Source organism: Rhinolophus sinicus, linkage group LG01, assembly GCF_036562045.2.
Source record: "Rhinolophus sinicus isolate RSC01 linkage group LG01, ASM3656204v1, whole genome shotgun sequence".
Classification (NCBI taxonomy): domain Eukaryota; kingdom Metazoa; phylum Chordata; class Mammalia; order Chiroptera; family Rhinolophidae; genus Rhinolophus; species Rhinolophus sinicus.
In genome coordinates, this window is record NC_133751.1 from 36,123,113 (window position 1) to 36,141,573 (window position 18,461).

The 18,461-nt window shown below is 35.9% G+C and overlaps 1 protein-coding gene and 1 long non-coding RNA gene across 10 annotated transcripts in view; one reads left to right on the forward strand and one right to left on the reverse strand.

Moving 5' to 3' along the window:
• Positions 1–18,461, reverse strand: part of MECOM (MDS1 and EVI1 complex locus) — a 537,495-nt gene that overhangs the window by 63,438 nt on the left and 455,596 nt on the right. The window lies entirely within an intron of this gene.
• LOC141570577 (uncharacterized) lies at positions 943–15,398 on the forward strand. The gene is made up of 3 exons (XR_012494730.1): positions 943–2,533; positions 2,807–2,920; positions 14,885–15,398. It is a non-coding gene; the product is annotated as an uncharacterized LOC141570577 (long non-coding RNA).

The following is an 18,461-nucleotide window of genomic DNA, read 5'->3' on the forward strand; positions in this document are numbered from 1 at the left end:
TTTAAGAGCTCCGGGTTTGCCTCCATTGATTTCCTGCCCTTCCTCAACTTGCCCATTGTCGGAGCCCTTTTTTTTTTTTTTTTTTTTAATTTAGCCATAAATTGGACCGGCTCGAGCTATGAGCTGTTCTATTTTCTTCCTGTCAGGATGAGGGATTTGTTTTATGATGCATTGTGTATTAAATACAAGTAATCTGGGGAACCAATTGCTTCAGACAGTGCGGCCTGATCAGGGGGTCTGAGAGCTCAGCGCCCCAATCCTCCTCCCCAGCCCAGCGGCCCCCACCTCCTTGCCCTTTATAAAGCTTCTCTGAAAAGGAGGAAACGTATGTGGGTAAAACAAAGGGTTGTGTGGAATCAGTGGCAGGTCCTGCTAAATTAGGATTTCGTGGAAACGGCCTCGGAGTCTTTTCCCTTATATTGGGTTCGGGTGGGGGAGGCGGGACGACTTTTAAGGGTCTGGGTAACTTGCAGATGCGGCAGGAGGCCGGTAGATGGCGATGCGCCCCGAATTAAGGCGCGGCGCCCGAGGCTCCAGCCACCCAGGTGAAACCGCAGCCGGCCGCCCGGCGCGGCCAGCCGGGTTTTGCCCTCTGCCTTGCCCACGATCCCGCGCATTCCGGAGCCTCAAGCCGGGACGAGTGCACCGTGAAGTCCGGACCCAAAGACGCGGGCATGAGCTAAGGCTATTTCTACATGTAAATTCTCTTCCCCAAATAGAGCCGAAAGACTGAATGAACACTTTCTCTCTGAGACCTTGAAAGATTTACCTAGAGAGATGAGGGAGTTACCTCATCATTAGTATTTTGCTAATATCATCATCCTCAGTCTTGTTCTCTACTGAATAACGTGAGAAATGAGAAAGGCTAAAGGAAATCATCAGAAGGACCGGGAAAACACTAAATCTCAATCTCTCTCTCTCTCTCCCTCTCCTTTTCCCTCCCCCCGACACCCTACCCTTTAACTATATAATAACTTCATGTTAAAGGCATTTTTTCCTTGATGACACAACTTGAAGTTTAAAAATTGGGTCCTGAAATCCCAGAGTAGCTAGATGGGCCTTGTTTCTCATGAAAGGAGCCTTTTGCTATTTAAATACTAACCTTTTAGAAGATCCTGGCATACCTGATCAGAAGTGAAACAGAAGAGGAGACAGGACTGGAGGAAAAGGTTTTGCAGGGGACTGGTTTTTCTGCCCAGTTAACTTGCTTTCCATCAGAAGATCTCTAAAATAATAAATAAATACAAGGAGCCAAATACCACCACCAATTCCCTTTATTCCTTGGGATTTCTGGTGAAATCTGTTTACAGTAGTTCCCAGTTACAAATTAATCTGCAAAAGCTGCTGTCTGCTCAGCAGTAATCAGTAACATGCGCGTTCTGCAGTGTTTAGCGCTGCCCTTGAAATGGGCTATTAAAAATAATGGTTTTACTATAATCTCAAACCAGCTTTAATTTGCAAACATGTATCAGGACAGATGATCTAAATATTAAAGAGATGAAACAACAAATGCATAGCTTTGGGGAAGGCAGAAAATAGAGTGATTCATCAGCAATGTTTAAAAAGAGAATCGTATTTTGAAAACATATTTTTCCAGAAGGAATGACTGTTTTTTCTGCCCTGTTCTGTTAATTGTTGTTTACCAGAAAAGGGGGCATTGGAAAATATGAGGTTTTAGTGTGAGCTGATAGATTTTCTGGGAGCTGTAAAGATTCCCCCTTTGGCTGATGGCAGGACTGGGGTGGGAGAGGTTAATGTGTTTTCTTCCTGGTTTGAAAAGGGCATAAACCCTCCTCAGGTCCCTTCCTTCCTCCCCCATCTGGGTTGATTGCAGAATCTTTAAAAGGCTCAAAGATTTCCAATAAGGCCACTGTCTCTGCCTTCATTGTGTAACTGTTTATTTAAAATAAGTCAATATATTAGTTAAAGCAGTAAGAAGTTAGTGCTCCAGTATTCAAGTGATTCCCACAAGACTGTAAGCTGATGCCTCTTTTAAGCCTTAAACTTCATGGTTGTCCCAGAAGTAAAAGTTCTGCTAATGGAGACCCTATGGGCATGGTACATTCCAGCACATCATTAAAGGAAAGAAAAGCAGTCCAGCCAAAGCCAGATGAAATGACTGCACTGTCCACTTTTAATAGGCTTCCTGTGGACAAACAGCCCTGTAACACTCTGCAGAGGACAATATTTAAAAACAAGACAACTTGCTGGCAGTTTTCAATACCATAAAGTTAATAAAGTATGTTCCCATTCACCCTGACATTATGTTTTTAGTTTATAGAGGAAAGTACTTTATAACCTCAGCCTAAGTAGAGTTCCCTTAATTCTGTAGCTTTGGGTTTCTTGAGGTGGCTAAACATACACTGAACTCAAAGCCTGCCATTTTTGTTTTAACACTGTTTTTTGTTTGTTTTGTTTTGTTTTGTAGTTTTTCAAGAATGTACAAGTGCATTTTTACATTTCTCAAGTGCAGTTTCATCCATGGAGATCCTGCACTGTTTCATACAGTTGATGTCAAGAAGCATGAAATAATGTGAGAAATTGGCATTTGGCTGAATAATAACAGCTTGCTAATTAAATTAGCTTCATGTATACATATTGATGTGTGTTTAAAAAGAAAATCAATGCTTCCTTTTCCACATCTGAATATAATTTTGTAAAATCTTACCTAACCTGAGATAAGAAAATATATGTGTGTGTGTATGTGTGTGTCTTTAGAACTCAAGAGAATTTCCACTGATTCTCATATAAATATTTCTCCTAACATAGGAACTCCAATTTGTCTCTCTACTTTCTTTCCCTCCAGTTCTTGACCACCTACAATTTCTTCTCCCAAGCCTTCTTACTTAAGGAATAAACCTTATAATGAAGCATAACGTTTAGGCAAGAGAAACTAGATCAGAAAGCCATGGAATTAAAGGTAATACTCTGTTTAATTTAAATTTATATGTTGTAATCAGGGAAGTATTTCACAAGCTTGGCTCCCTAATCTTGAAGGTGAATTCTGTCATGCTGGATAGGTAGGTCCAGCAAAATAGTCCAGCACAATAAGAGTTTATAAACAAAAAGGGCTCTTAATGTCTATAGTTACCAACCCACATCACCACTACTCAAGGAAGATATTTCTGGTCTCTCTTGATAGACTTTTGTCTTCTTTTTTTTTGTTGTTTTACTGTATGGGGGGTGCGGGGAGCTATTTAGAAAAGAAAAGAGGAAATTAAAGGTAAAAAAAAAAAGATGTAAATAAAAAATTTCCCTTGGTCTGGAAATGGGCCCGACTGAAAGCATGTTAATCTCCACCTCAGTAATTTGGTTCTCCAGGAGAAGACAGAAGCCCTGCTGCTGTGCCCTGCACTTCATAAATCACATCTTTATGTGGACAAGGTCAGGGCACCTAACAGCTCAGACATGGGCCTTTGCAGTGGCTCGAGGATTCAGGCATGTTTACTCTCCTGCTCGGCTCTCCGAGGAGTAGTCCAGCACGCTTCTAATTACTTTTGATTATTTTCATTTGCTGGGGTCAGTCTGGCTTGCCAGGACTGCTGGAGGGTTGATTTCCTACAAATCTTGATGTCTTTGTAGGACGGCACTGTGTGCGTTCAGCATTAGCACCCCGTTATTACAGCACGGGATCCCTCATAATAGATACTGTGATATAAAAGTTTCCCCAGTGAACCATTACCTACTTCCCTTTTTATTAATTAACTACACAAGCATAATCACCTATCTGATCTTTCTTAAAAATGCAGATGACTTACTTAACAGTTGAGTATTTTATAGTATATTTGGCCAGAATGAAAGTGAATTTTTTTCTTTTTTGGCTTCAACTTTAAATATATTTAGTAATGAATAGCAGCTCTTTGAAAACTAAGATGAAATACTTGGTTGAGACAACAGCTCTAGTGAATAAATTATTATATTCAAAGATTTATTTCCTAACCTCCAATTAAGGAAGGCTGCCATATTTAAAATTTTTGTTGGGCTATTTTGATGTATATCAGTCCTAAGCTATTACACTGAGTGGTTATTTTGTGGCTAAAGCACAACAACAAGAAACGTATACCAAGCTTAAAACACTGTGATAAAAGAAAAACTTTAGTAAAATATATTATAGTAAAATTTTGGTAGAGAAAAAGAGACAAAATACCATTATTTTTCTCTTCTTTATCCCCCAAATTAGATAGTAAGAGCTCTGATGTGTATGCATTAAAAGATATATTCAAGAAAAAAATGAGCAAATAAATGTTCACAAAAACTGAAAAACAAATATGCACACAAAAAAACCACACAGCACACCAATCTGATTGTTCAGATAATACGCATTTTTAGATCACTGAGCAAAAAGTACTACTATCTTTTTATTTTGCAGAAGATGACTTGGATCATGATTATAATTAGCCTCAGAAAGCCACATCCCTTATTCTTCTTAACTTTAGAACAAAGAATTAAGGTGCTAAATGCTTTTGGAATTAACCTCAATTTTGTAAGGAATTAATTTTTTATTACTTTATTAATTTTAATTAATTCAATCTTTTAAGAGAGCATTTAGCACATTGTGCAATAACTCTAGGCTCAGCTCCTTCTCTGAGGCTTTAGAAAGACCATTTAAAAGAGCCTTTAGACTCATAGTCTTGAGGGGAAAGTTAGTTGGAAGACCTTTCTCTACTCCTGCTTCCGCTCCTAGCTATAAGCCTTTGGGTAAGTCGCTTAACCTTTGACTCAGTTTCCATGAAAATTTCATAATATCAGCCTACTAGGAGTGTTGGGAAAATAAATTGGGTAATAGAAGTGTGAACTGCTCTGAGTTCGTGGGAACAGGTCAAAATACTATAAGTTTCACAGTATTTGTGTTTGTGTAATGAGTTAGAACAGAGTTACATACACACACAATAAGGAAGATAGTCTGGTCTATACTTTGGGGAATAGCAAAGTATAAGTATTTTTTTTATCTTCTTTCTTCCATTTCAATGCCAGTTGCCCTAATCCTTACCCTGACCTATGGAAGAGAAGAATTTTAAGAAAAATGTTTTTTTTCTCTCAAGCTGTGCTACCCCCGAAGATGTCCGTTTCTGTCTGGCTTGCAGCTGAGTTTGTTCTGTCCCACCCACTGTGTTTTCTGCCAATCAGTAAGAGAGAGTTCTGAGACAGAGGTAAAATACCACTGAGATCCAAGAGCCCTAAAAACCTGGGTAGGAGGGGACACACACACACACACACACACACACACATTTTAGGTCAATATTTGTTACTAAGGCCTGGAAATTTTTTATCTACAATATCCTCTGGTGGACTTTAAGTGCCAGGATGACAAGAAATTGGGTCTACCTTTTTTGCCCCTATTGCCCAGAGCCTAACATAATGCCAGAAATATAGTAGGTGTTTAGTCAATGTTTGTTGAAAAAACGTATCAAGTCCTTACTTGATCTTCATTCCCACCTAGTTTGGATGCCTACCTTAGCTGCTCGTTACCTTTCATCTGCATTATTACAATGACCTCCCAACACAGCTTCTGACCACCACTCATCCTCCCACCAGTTTCTACCCTACACTGAATTTTTCCCAGCATCAGACATTAATCACTCTGCTGCTCAAAATTCTTCAGTGGGTACCACTGGCACAACGATTCAGTATAAACTCATTCCATTTTTTTTTAATTAAATGAAGCAATTTATGTAATTCACTTAGAATCGTGCATGGCACAAAGCATATGATCAATAAAAAATAGCTATTATTATTATTATTGGTGTTACTCTTATAATTGTAATTCTAATCATTATTGTTCCTCAGCCTATAATTCATTTTGCCTCAATTATCTTGAATAAAATCTTATCTGTCCTTCAAAGCCCCTTCTTTTTTATGCCCACTCATTCTTACCAATCAGGTTTGACCTTTTCATGCTTCACCTCAAATCATCTGTGCTTCTCTCCTGCTTTCTAGCCAGTTCTACCTTAACTTACAGTTGTTTCTATTACAGAAACAACCATCCTCTTGTCCTCTTCATGGCCATTGTAAGATTCTTAAGGGTGGAATCAAGTTTTATGCACACTGACATCTTCAGTAGCATCTTTCCCTGATAGGCTAAATTATCTCTGAACTTCCCCTGTAAAGGTGAATTAATTATGGCTAAATATCTGAGGAATTGCTATATTTAATATCCAAGGAAACTGTGCTCTTTCCCCTTGGGAATCAATTAATGCACATAATTCTCTTTTAGGGAATTTAGAGATAGAAATTCCTTCACTGCTACTTCCAGGAGTAGTATCTTATTGCTCTCTCTCCCCACCCCACACCCCCAAATTTCTGTTTCTGTACCAACTATCTGCCCCTTATCTGGTGCCAGCCCTGGACAACATCTTGGACTCCGCCCTTTCCCTTATTCTCAGTGAACATTTCTTGGCTTGGTCAATCTGTTTAAGTGTTTCTTTCTACAGGCCCTTCACCTTCCCACTCGTCACTGGCCTAATGATGTCCCTTGTCGTTCTAAGCCTGAATTTTGTGGCATCTTTTCACCAAAAATTAGTCTTCCTGAAATAGCAAAGTTATAACAATGTTTTTCTTGACATAAAAACAACAAAAAGTAGAAAACAAAGAAAAAACAAACTAATGTACTAGAAAATAAAGCCCCAAATCCAACATGCAATCTCCTCTATAATTTGACATCAAATTTATCTTTCCATGTTCATGTACTGACTTCTTCCGTCCACACAGCACACAGATCGTTAGCTCTGGTTAACACCCAGGGATAGAGAATAGAAGCTCTTGGCCCTTTAACTGTGTTCAAGCAGGCTCTTCACTTTTCTTATCTGATATTCACAGCATTCAGGAAATGAAACAATAGATCAAGGAGGTGAAGTAATAGTTCTATTCATCAAGCTAATACATGGCTCTCCAGGGGCCCTTCCTTGAAATTCTTACAGTGCTCATTATTAAAATTATTCACTAGTCAGTCATAATATTTAGGGTCATTTGGGATATTTCTGTTATCTGCCAATGTGTCTATAAGCTGTTTGATGGCAAGAAATGCCCTTCACACCAGTATTTTCTAGTCAGGGAATTGCTAACAGGTATTCCCTGGAAATGTGTTCTGTGGTCAAATGAGGTAAAGACAGCTCCCTCTTGGAGCTTCACAATGAACAGCAACTTCATAAATGCTCGTAGACTATCAAAGTCTAAGTCCTTCCGAAAAGTAGCCTATTTGGCTTGTTTAAGGAAGCATCAACACAGACATGTAAACATGTATGAAAGTCCCTTTCCCCTTCTACCGGAACACCTAATGGGAATAGTTGCAGAAGTAAAGCTTCATATTACTTTGCTGTTTCAGCAAAGCGTATGAGCCTTCCCCTACATATTTTTCTATCAAATGACTTTTTTTAACGCTTGATCAAAAATGTTAACTACAAATAGTAATTGATAAACAAAGACAAAATCAAGCCTCAGCTTTTCAGTTAATTTCAAAGAATTGGGAAGGCCTATCAAGCTCACAAAGTAGGTTATCTGTAAACTCTGGCCAATGGATCCTTTGCCTATAAAGTATCGTACGTATACTTGAGCACATGGTCTGGGAACCTTCCAAAGGAATGTGTACAATCTCACTTCAAAATCAACCCACTCTTTCCTATCCTCTTCCATTACAAGCCCTTCTAAAACACAGATTTTATAACCATGGGTATATTTACAAGCAATGTTTTATACTATTCAGGCTTTTCTTAATAAGATTTGGCATTATCTAGATTTGCATTTCCTCAGGAGAAAGAAAAGCAACAAGTCGATCTCAGTCTAAGGATGCCTGAATGAAATGTTTAAGAATGTGCCTTTTCTCCCCTTTTTGGTATTGGATTCATGTGTTGGGCCTGCCGATGGCTGTCTAACCACTAAACTAAGTGGACATTAAATCAGATGGCATACAAAATTACAGGAATTTGATCTTTAGATAAACCACAAACCTCCGTGAACTAACATTGTTCCAGATGAATTAACTCATCATCCTGAGGAACAGAACATTTCACAGGAGCAACCACACAATCTTCTCTGTAAATAGCACTAATGGCTGTGATTAATATGTGATCTATTGAGAGTGCTTGCTTCTAACTAAATAGGCATACACTAAATGAAGGGAGGAGGGATGGTGAGGCAGCTCTGGCCCCAGAATTATTGCTCCACTTCAAAGTTCTGATGGTGGGTGCTGGTTATGATGTCTCTGTTACAGAATTATCAAAAAAAAAAAAAAAATGATCAATATGTTAAGTTCTTAGCAATGATTTCGTGAAACATTTATCTTTTCTCTATGTTGGAAATCCTAAAATTCTATTTTATTACGTCCATGACCATCTCCAGATACTTTAAAAATAAAAAAATAAAATCTCTGTAGAGCCAGAAAATTGTGGTGGGCTTACAATCCATTTAAAGGGATTCACGTCTTTTGATACATATTAAATGGAAAAATGTCAAAATATTCCAAAAGTTGTTAGTGTACTGATAAAATCTCAATATCATTGTGGAAATATGGACATTGATTTCAGCTGTGGCTTTAAAAATATATTTCTATAAATTTTGTTCAATTATTCAACTTCAAATAAAGTCCTAATATATCCTGTCTATAAACTCCAGAATTAAGTACTGGTCAATTTCCAATATGCAGATTCTCAAAGGTATTTGTGTTTTGGTATATAGTTCTTGGCTGGAAAACAAATTCAAGCTTGCTAATGCAGTGCCCTACAACTAGAAGCGAAAATTGCCAGAAGGGACTTGAATGGCAATACTTACAGAAAAAAGAAAAATATGCACCCTGATTCACACATAATTTCTCTCCCATATGATCTGGACTACCAATTCACAAATAAACCATGGATCCCAATCATGAGATAGAAAAAGTCAAAATTATGAGCCCAGGAAGGTAAGATTGAAATGACTACAGATTTTAAACTATGCTTTTGTGTGTATTCCATCATCTTTCACAATTTGACATTCTTCCTCCCAGTCTCCTGGCCTCCTCTGATTATCAGAGAATTCAGGCTCCTGAAGGAGTACTCTCCCCCCTAACCCCACTCCCTGCTTTTAGCCTCAGCCTGTTCATACCCTGCTGTAGCTTAAAAGGGCCAGTTTCACACTCTCATCTAACAAATACTTGCCTCTGGTTCTGCTCATGAACTGCTGTTCACTAGACCCACTAGGACATCCCAGGAGCCACAAAGTTGAGGAGCGTTAGTGAATATGACTTGATTAGGCCAAATTATAGAAAGCTTTTCAGAGCCTGTTGGCATTAAGGCTACATTGGATTGAAAACAGAAAAAGGCAGGGATTTTAAGTTTCAGAGTGGTAACATTATGACACCATGATGATGACATTATGACACCAGCAGAAAGACTTCCGAACCATCAAGTGCTGGATCATGAGCTTTTAAATGATTTGGAGGCATGAACCAAATTAAGATGAAGTTGCTTTGTCAATTCAGACTAATTTTTTTGTTATTGTTTACAAAATGGCTAAGATGTTGATCTTTGAACATAGAAGTGCCCTGCTCAACTGTTTATCAGGAGTTCCCCCAACTTTAGCCCAAATCTAGAAGTAAGGCAATACAACCGTATCAGTGCCCCAGGCATCAATGAAAAAATAACATTAGCAATCTCTGTTTCTCCTCTACCATCTCCACCCCTGCCATGGACTACGACCTTGCCCCTTGCCTGTGGAAGCAGGCCCTCTCCTGGCAGCTGCAGCCACTTCTGATGAAGTGGCTATTGGCTGCCATTTCCACAAGCTCCCAGAGAGATTATCAGTTTGCTTAAGAACTATATCGGATGGGACAGAAAGCATAGTAGGGATTACACATTATCCATGTCAAGGGACTTCACGTAAATGATTTAATTAAGTCACTACTGATGTAAAACCATGAGTGGGAACAGCAAGTAAAATTATCACCACAACAAAAATAAGAGATGCAGACATTAGAGAACCTGCTCAGGGTCTCAATGCCAATGAGTGGTAGACCTTTGGGTGGAAGACAGAACTTTCAATTCTTACCTAATGCTTTTTCTACTATACCAGTTGTTCTCCATCTATCCAGGCAAAGAGGCTAGCTATAAATTTGTTTCTCTGTGTGTGTTTTTCTCTTTGAGAATCTGATAATTTGATTTATCCCTCCAATTCACTTTGATATTTCCTTTACAGTTTTTATTTTTAAACATTTTCTTTGAAGTCTTTCAAATTACAAAAGCAATACATGCTTCTTTTACCAACTAACAATACAACACAAAGGTATTTCACCGTTCTGAACCAATTAATATTTAGTCTGTGTATTTTTTTTTCTCGTAGTATTCTTTGCTCACACAAAATGAAGGAATATATATAAGTATATATAAATATATAAATAAAATATTATATATATGTATGTGTATATATATATATATATATATATATATATATATATATCCTTTGTTTTTACCAAAAACAAAGTGTTGTACTATATATATTTTTCTACAACTTCCTTTTAAAGATGTGACACTATCACAGACATGCTACAGGTTATTCTATATCTAATTTGAAGTTCTTTTTCTAATTTCTTTATGCATACATACAGCCACATGTAAATACATGTACTCATACACAATTCTACACCAACTCTTGTGTTTCAGAATAACTGGGTTATCTCCCCAATCCCACACCACTCACTAATTCCTTGGCTCTTGATTCACAGGTTGAAAATGACCAAATTAATATGCTACAAGATAAGGTTTAGAAGCCAGAGAGAATAAAAAATTAATGTAAACCATTGTCCCTGCTGTTAAGGCCTATGCAATCTATTTAGAGAGACAAGACTAAGCTACTTGAAAGAACAGCAAATAGTACAAACTGTCAAGTCATTAAGTCCTAAATTATGTGGCTCTAGTGATAAGTGCTGCAGAGATTCAGACAGGAGGGAGATGCATAAAGGCTGGCACGGTAGGAAAAGCTTTATGGAAGAGGTGAGACTTTCGTTCATTCAAAGGCTGGGCAAAAGTGGAAAAAAATACTCCTGGGGAGTTTACCATGTGCTAGAGTTAGGATAAATGTATTTTCAATGTTAGGGTAATTGCTTTGATAAAACTCAGCATCCTATTGTTCCTCAGGTATATAAAAACCATCCCCATATGTTTTAAAAATACAGACTGTAGTAGCCTAGGTATATGTATGTTCATGTGTGTGTTCTAAACAAAGAGATTAATGTTGCTGATGGATTCTAATATAACAGACAGATTTATACCCTATGTTGGGTGAATCTGTCAGCATACATTAAAGGAATGTTGAAAAATAATTGTTCTGGTAAAATCTAAAAGCAGTAAATAAGTTCATGAAACTTCTGGAGTAATTATTTAATCTATGAATAACTGGTAATATACTAATCGTACATATCCAAGCATAATGCAATGTAAGCTAACTAGAAACATTTTATTTCTGATGATGAGTTCTCCTGTTTTAACAACCAAAGACATAGTCTATGTTATAGTCAACTTATTTGCAATAATAATAATAATAATAACAAAAATCACAAAGCACTTCTAAATCATAAGCGTATGACTGAGTATATAAGCCACATTGCTGTTTTCTGTGTTTGAAAATCGATCCACAGATTTAACCTTTTTATAAATGATTTGGTTTAGATTGAAAATATAGATAAAAGATACCCATTGTATTTTATTTTCAAAGCAAGTGTATTTGAATATTTTATTCCTAACATTAGTCAGTCTAGTTAATTTCACTCATTTATTTATTTATTCTGGGAAGAAATCCAACATTGCCTGCCTGCTAAGTGCTAAGGATGGGCAGTAAGTGGAGGAAGAGAGCACCACTCCATTATGTGGTGCATCTGATTGGCCTTGCCAAATTCTCATCTTTAAAAATCCCAGTAGCAACAATGTGGCAAATGTATTGGGGTAGAGGAAATGGATGCTGGGTGACCAATGAGAAAGCTAGTGAAGTAATAGAAGGGAGAGATGATGGTAAAGTGGTAAAATAAAATAATTATAACACAAGCATTTATTAAGTGCCTACTCTATGTCAAGTGCTTATTATGCATCATTTTATTTAATAACTCACTAACAGTTGGCATTTAGGGTCACTGTGAGCTACTCACTGATTGGCAGAAACCCTAAGGAATGTTAATCTCAGTTTAATAATAAATATTAGATAAGTAAAGGATGTACCCACTAAGAGCATTTTCAAGACCAATCTAGACTCCTGAGACATAAGTAAAACTATACTGCATATTAGTAATTAATACAGTTATTTTAAGAATGTGAAAACAGAGGCCAGAGAAGCAACATGATATTTTCAAGGCTCAATCATAATCAGAGTGAGAACAAATTTGTACCAGTGCCTTGGTCTGTGGCATCATACCATTTTTTTCAATTACTTTCTCATTGATTAATGCATTTTAATTATAGTGTGTTAAAAAATAAAAAAAACACATGAAAAAGAAATCTACTACTCAAGACAAAGAAGAAGGGCCCCGCTTAGAAGTAAAATTCTAATCTATTACAGTTCTCAAAAGTGTATCACATATCCCCATGTTACATTCTTCTCTTAGATTTGTGTAAACACATAAAGATAAAAAGAAAAGAAGACAAAACAATTTGTTATTTTTCTGTCTATAACTATGACTCTGTCATAATAGGGATGCTAACAAAAATAATGAAATCTGATTTTTAACATGTCATTAAACCATAATTATGTCTCATAGCCCAAGGAAGGTCATTTGGGGTAATTAGTGGTGGTTTCCTCCTAAATCTAGCATGTCTGCTCTTACTATCTGCTTCCTTATCTGATCATTTACACTGTTTGAAATTTCCTTGTGCTTTTATCATCAAAAACCACTTGTGGTCTGTATCCTGGGTGCAATGCATTGACCCCATGTCATATTCCTTGTGTAAGCCACGTTCCTAGCTAAGTTTCCTGACAAAAGTTTTGTGTACACAACAGCCGGCATAAGTCTTGACAGGAAATAAATTGGTATATATAGGTACTCTTAAAGTAGAAATCTGTTCCTTTCTTTCAAGATATCTTTTGAAACTGGTTACTGAGAGTTCTTAAAAATTTTAGTGAAGACACATATGGGTACATGTAATTGGAAAGCATCTAAGATTTCACCTCTTAAAACTGTTAGTTTATAAATTGTTTATTGCACCCATTAGACAAAATACATTTCCAAACTGTGACTATGCTCAATGAGTATTCACGCTAGTGAAAAATAACATGAAAATGCATTAAGAAAATGAAGCAAAGTTGTAAAACCGATTACTTTCAGTAAAAGGGGATACAGTATAATCAAAATGTTGCAATTGCACCGGATGGTCAAGCCATCTACAGCATATGAGAAGTTTGTAATTAGTCTATGTTTTTCATCACTAGGAAAAAAATATGTGATTTTAGATATCATGTTTAAAGCACCTACAGAACCCAAAGTTGTCATGCTAAATACAAGAGATCTAAAGATCTGCTGTTACACATCCATTACATTTAGTGAGCTGTCCTTCTGGCTTTTTTGAAGTGCGGTATACATGATCTTGCAGGGCGAAACACTTTATGTACCATACGAAATTTGAGGCATAATGTTTAATGTTCACAAGATAAGTTAACAAAACTGTATGCTGGTGACTTTTTTATTTCCCTGTTTTATGTCCTTCAAGTACTTTAAGGAAAGATAAACAAGAAGGTAGGAGAATAAAATGTGCCTTTTCCTTCTACCTTTTTCACTTTCTTTCCTAAATTAAATTATAACTGCTGATTTGCACCCAAGGAAGAAATCATGTTAAAATATGCTGGGTTTCTTTCTTTTTTTTTTTCTTTCTTTTTTTTTTAATGTTTAGATAACAGCTTTCAAAACACAGCTAAGTAAAATGTGTTTTGAGATGGAAAACATTTGGTCTTTTTTCCAGCTTTCAACAGCTTAAGTGAAGGGATTTTTAATGTTCCCAAACAGCTGGGCCATACTGTGTGTATCATGAATCCCACTCTCATTGAAGGATCCCATCTCCCTCATTGCATGGAGAGGTTCCCTTTCTTATTCCTATTCTTGCCGCTTGTTCATCTTAATAGCGTTCCATTATTATCACAGCTTTTCATTGGTAATGCTCAGAGCAGTGATTGCTGGAAGAAATTATCCTTGAACAAAACAAAACAAAATTTCTTGAAAAATACAAATGGTTTTCTATCTATTATGTGGCAGCTGTTGAAAACAACAGGTTAATGTATAATAACATTATACATTATAATATCTACAGAATAATAATATTAATGTGTAACAGGGAAAGGGAAATGGCATTCTTATTTTCAGGATCTTCCGTAGCTTTCTCAAAGGTGCTACTGAACATTCTAGTACACATTACCTGAATTGCCTAAATTTTTATCGCTCTCTCAACATCACCCCGATGCTCAAAAAGAGTTTTTTAAGAACAACTAAATATTTCACAATTATTTTCAAAACCCTTACCAGGTAAGGGGTTGTACATAAATGCATGTATCAGTATTTATTTATACAACTATAAAAAGTAAGGTAATGAGAGGGTGTGGATGGCAATCACACATAATGTCAATTCAATGTGAGAAAAAAGGAATCGATATTAAAAAAGCCAAAATATTGTAGAATACTTATTTAATGCAAATGTACTGAATTAAAGTCCATCTTATGTTTAACAACAGTTTTATAGTTTCATAGCCCAAAAAGTAAAAACAATAGTTTGAAAGTTTGCATACATTAAATACACAAACCACGCAAATAAACTCTATTCATAAATGTAGATAAATTATGTAAACTGGCAAGAAATGAAAATGTCATTGTCTATTTTCATGATCTGTTATTTGTTGTTTTCTAGCAAATTTCACTTTTTTCTTTATCTATTTGTCTCTGATTTAGGGAATGAATTGGATGGAACCACATCCCCAGCTGAATATTCACTCCCTGTGCCTTCTCCTCACCTTCCAGTCCTACTGCAAGCCTTGGGGCCTTCTAGCCTTTTCTAGGAGCCATTGCTAAGTGCTAAGGATGGGCAATGAGTGGAAGAGAGCTTTGCACCATTATACTACAACACATCGGATTGGCCAAGGAATTCAAGGTCTCACACAGTAAAAGAAAAATGCTGTAGTATGTATTACTACTGTGTAGTCCTAAATAATAAACAACTAATATTTAGATGATTCAGATTCTTAGCAGTCATTTACATTGCTTTCACAAATCCTGTGTGATTGCTTTTCACCATGGTTAATCTCTACTTCCCAACCCCTCCTCTAAAAATAATCAAACTGCTCTTGGATAATTAAAAATTTACTTTATAGGTAGGTATATGATCTATACTTCTATGAATAGCCATGCAACCCTAATGTAGGAAAATTGATTCTGCATGTCTCTCTCTCTCTCTCTCTTTCTCTGTCTCTCTCTTTCTCTCTCTCACACACACACAGATTCAAAATTGTTTTTAATAAAATACACCAAATGGATACATTTAAATGGCTTTTGAGTACTTTTTCTTTCTGTTTTCATATGTCAATTGAAAATGTTATAACTGCCCTTACCCTCTGGCAACCACTAAACTATTGTCTGTGTCTATGAGGGTAAGGGACCCCTGCTGGTGCCCAGATGTCTGTGATTGTCAATCACCTCTTGTTACTCCCATTTTCCCTCCCCTTGACATAAAGGAAGACTGAACTCTGTTCTTTCCTAAGGTGGGTTTGAGGCATCACTAAGTCCCCCATCTTCTCAGTTGGTGCCTTCTTGATCAATAAACCTTTTCTTATTCCAAACTCTAACATTTTAAATTTTGGCCTTTTGAAGTGTCAGGCACAGGGACTTTGCTCTGGCAACATTATCTACCCAGCTGCTGACTGTGATTCTCTAAGAGAATATGTCTTTAAAATATTCTCTGTGAAATAAAATAAGTAAAATAAATGAAAGAAATAAAATCTCTGAGAATTGAAAGAGAATAGCAGCTTGTTATATGAATACATGGGTAAGGAAACAAAAGATACTTATAAAACAACTGAAATTCTGTTGGTAAATAATTTGATCATTTTTAGAAGAATTTTTAAAATGAGTTTTAGACTTTTCATGAGTTTTTGTTGTCTTAGATTCCAGAGCTAATGCTGATAATTTTCCACTTTACAGTGTTATCTAATTTTTTATGCTGCTTCAAATTAAGCTACTTGCTTTTTTATTAAATTATGGTATTGTTTTGTTGTAGTTTGGCTGAGAGATGTTAGGTTAAATCATTGTACCCATGAAATTGATAAATTGCCCGTTTGTTTCTAGATTAAAACACTGCTAGGTCAGATTTGTTAACATCAATTGCATTATAGTTTGTTATCATCAAATGCATTATAGTTTGTTATGGGTAAACCAAAATGTGTCTAAATTTATTTCCTATAATAACTTAAAGGTTCCATGTTGACCTTCCATCTAAGAGAGAGAGAGAGAGAGAGAGAGAGAGAGAGAGAGAGAGAGAGAAAATATGTATGTATTTTAAGAAAGGAAAAAACTGTATTAAAATTGTAATACTCAATATATACCGATAACGAAAGATGAATACAAGTCACGTTTGACTTCTGCAATTACACGAGGCACTCAAAGTGGTTACCATCAGTGTCCAGACACTTCTGATTATGGCGAACTACTGTTTGAGCATAGATAACATCTTTTAAAATGGGTATACATTTTTTTGGCACCCCCACTATATATGTACCAAACTGTCTTGGAGACCTCACTAACCCATTTTGTTAGATTCTTGACGCTTAAACCTTATACTCAGACTGGGCTAAAAATAACCAAATAGTACATTGGTTTTCATTGAGGGAGCTCTTCTGACTAAAACCAGACAATTGGCAAGTCACACAGAAAAATTGGAATACTAGGAAAATATTCAAATTTCCATACAAAGAGGTGATTTCTTTAACAAATAAAAATTCAAAGACTATAGTAAAAGACAAATATTTATGATTTATAATAGATTATAGATAAAATTCATCTGCATTAAATTTAGACATATTAATAGAAACACTGCTATGTGGGGAAGGATAAAGAAAATTATATTTGCTCAGATTTGATTTCTACACTTTAAAAAGTTATAGATGATATTTCCCCTTTATGTAGCACAAGTTCACTCCTTAAAAATAGACTAAATTAAATTTAACAATGTACTTTAGCTGAGGAAAATAGCTTTCAAGAAGAATTTGTTTTCTGTTTTATTATTTAATGTATGAAAAATTATACGTGATCTTTAGCACAAATATAATATTTAATATCTTATCCTGGATCGCAGTTGAAATCTTTCCCTGATTTAGACATATTAAGTAGAAGAAAGACTTGAAAGTATGATTGAAGAAAGTCAACATCCGGAGTTGTCAAAAATAACTTAAATTAATCTCATTAATTTGAACTGAAATAATCAATATGCTATAGAAATTATTTTTAAATGGAAATAATGGTAATTTTATTCCAAGTGTGTTTTGCTATGTTCTTTGCAAACATTCCACAACCCAAGTGGCATACTTTCTCTCATATTACTAAATGTTTGCTCTGACCTCAGAGTGTTAATACAAATAAAAATATTGACTTTTTCACACTTATTCAATACCCACTGAAAAGAAACCTAAAGTACCATTCCAAATTCAGTACATATTGTACTTTAAAAAAAAAAAATCTTCAAAATAGAATTCCAAAATGTAAAATAATATGTCCCAGATAGTGAGAGCAAGAAGTAACCTTTAGTTTCCCTGAACTAACTTCCTGCTTAACCATCTTATCAGAAGTCTATCTTAATAAACAGAGAGGGGCAGCACGCTACTCTGTTCTGTTCAATTCTATAATGAGGGCAGTTCTACTTCTTTTTTTTTTTTTTTCATGGGAAAGAGAAAATGTCAGCCAGCCAAAATACAAAGGCCAAGATGATATCTTATTAATGGTCCAATGAGGTAATATTTTAAGAAAATTATATTTAGCCATTTATGTAGTTTATACTGGAAATGAAATCCCCAGACTGTCACAAAAGCTATTTCATACGTATACATGCCTAAGGTTGGAAACCCTCTTCTGATTGAATTATTCTATTTTTACTTCTGTTGATTTAGATATCTATTTTAATTATTAAAATTGTCTGTCCCAACTCAGACCTTAAAAGTCTATACCAAGCCTCTCCAATCTCTTAGAAGTAACCCTTAAATTATATTGTTTCCCATGGTACTTAATTACAAATCAGATGAAGGCACAATTCAAAGGTATACACACTTTTGTGGGTGCCAAAATGTGAACTTTGCCAAATTTATTTTTCCATTCAGCACAGAGTAGCTGAAGCTATAGTGATTTCTCTACCCTGCATTATTAGCCAGCTTCTTGAATTCTGGAAACATTCCACAAAGCTTCACAGGGAAGCCCCTCAGTTATTTACCTAGGACTGGGATAACTCAGTGTTTCCCCAAATAAAAGTTAGCAGCCAGGGGTTTTC